This window comes from Austrofundulus limnaeus, unplaced genomic scaffold, assembly GCF_001266775.1.
Source record: "Austrofundulus limnaeus strain Quisiro unplaced genomic scaffold, Austrofundulus_limnaeus-1.0 Scaffold691, whole genome shotgun sequence".
NCBI classification, from domain to species: Eukaryota; Metazoa; Chordata; class Actinopteri; order Cyprinodontiformes; family Rivulidae; genus Austrofundulus; species Austrofundulus limnaeus.
Window position 1 is genome coordinate 212,773 of NW_013953093.1, and position 1,832 is coordinate 214,604.

Sequence of the window (1,832 nt, forward strand, 5' to 3'; positions counted from 1 at the left end):
GATTAGTATTCTTTCCATAAAAACCAAAAATAATATCAGTAGTATCAAAATTACAAATAATAAAGTTGCTAAATCATTACATGCCATTTCCAGAATAAATGGCTGATTGTTTTTTATGTTTTTTGCAAAAAAAAATGCAGTTTTAAAATAGTTCCTCGTGTAGTCATTAGTAGGATAAATTCATCTCCTGTTTTGTTGTTTATTAGAAGTTTCTGATGAATAATTTTATTATCTTCATCACTGAAATGACACGCAGATAACTCTGAGCAGCAGGGGGCGGTAGAGAGCCGTGGCTCGATTCTGRCCCGGGCTTTTATTTTCTGCTGAATCGGTTCAAGCTCTGCGAACCTCGGGATGAAATATGACTCATCGGGAAGTTTACTCGCCTTCCCTTCCACCTGACGCGTGGTTTGAAGAGTCGAGCGTTTCGTCGTCTGTGCGAGAGAAGCCGAAACTTCCCACGGCTCCTGAAGGCAGCACGGACCTCCTAATTGGAGTCAGATCTGTGAGCGCGAGGAGGAGCCGTGAAAACTTCTGCTTCCCGAGTCAGCGATCATCTTCCTCCCAGACGGTCCACCGAGTGGACGGAAGAMTGTAAACAACTTGTGGAGAACCTTAACCGGAGTTCACTTTTTAATTATTGTTTTTTATTATTATTATTTTTCGTCTGAGGCTGGAGGTAAGTGCGGCGCGTGCGTTAAAATGAAATGAAAACAACGGTAAACTTAGTTTTTAGTTGAAGTCGCTGCCTGGTTTATATTTTATAAAAACTTTGTCATCAGAAGAAATGTCGTCTTCACGTCATTGTTTGACGGGAACTCACGCAGACTGCATGCAGCAGCTTGTTGGAGCCAAACTGACTCAGCTCCAGTTTTAGTTATTTCCCAAACAGTCACAAGGAAGAGTTTCCCCCTCTGTCAGACTTTATTCTGCCCTGAGATTAGGTCGGGATTATGCTCGTAATTCTGATATTTAATCTCAGAATTCTGATAGTTTTTGTTTGGGAGGTCCTAATCCATTTAGCTACCACACAGTATACATTTTAACAGAGGTCTATAAAGTATTTGGGGAAAAAAATTAAGTAAAAGTTACATGAACAGAAAATGACTTTAAATTTCACTGATGAGAAAACTACTAAAACTGTTCACAAAAATTGGAAAAGTAAAAGTACTTTTACACACTATAAGAAATAAACTGCTGAATTCACTAAACCAAATTGGTTCCACTAAACCAGGTTGAGTAAATWGAGCAAAATATGTATATTATCTGCTCAGTTTCCACTAGGGTTGGGCATAATCGTATCGTGTGCAATTAATCGTCAGAAAAACATTAATSGATTAATTTTTGGCACTCGACGATTAATATGATTAATGCCAACAGGTAGAGTCCGCTCGCTGCTCCTCTCTGCTTCAAATATGACGAACATTAAATAAAGTTCTGTAATTTATTTATCAACACAATTTAAAATTTGATGTATAGCCTGAAGTCTGTAATTTTGACACAATTTGGAACAGATTTTTACGAAGAGCAAATCTTTTCCACTAAATTGTCATGTGACTATGAAATAAGGGACTCCAGGGGATAAATCGTCAAATTAATCGTTATCGGCTAAATACCACAATTAATCATGATGTTTTTTGCCAATATTGCCCAACCCTAGTTTCCACTAGGTTTAGTGGAGCTAGTTGACATGACTTTGTTGAGTAAATTTCATACTTCATTTTTTTAGAGTGCGTAAACAACTTTCATTATGAGTTCAAACATATTTAGTAGTAGTTCTTCATTCATCTCATTTGTAACACAGATTAACAAAGTACAAAAAACATGCAATC

General features: G+C 37.2%; 1 protein-coding gene across 1 annotated transcript in view; it reads left to right on the forward strand.

The window, feature by feature from the left end:
• Positions 1-274: 274 nt before the first annotated feature.
• The window catches only part of LOC106531915 (G-protein-signaling modulator 2), a gene marked incomplete at its 3' end in the record, with an annotated part of 23,120 nt that continues 21,562 nt past the window's right edge, over positions 275-1,832 (forward strand). Inside the window, 1 exon segment of the mRNA XM_014027862.1 lies at positions 275-679.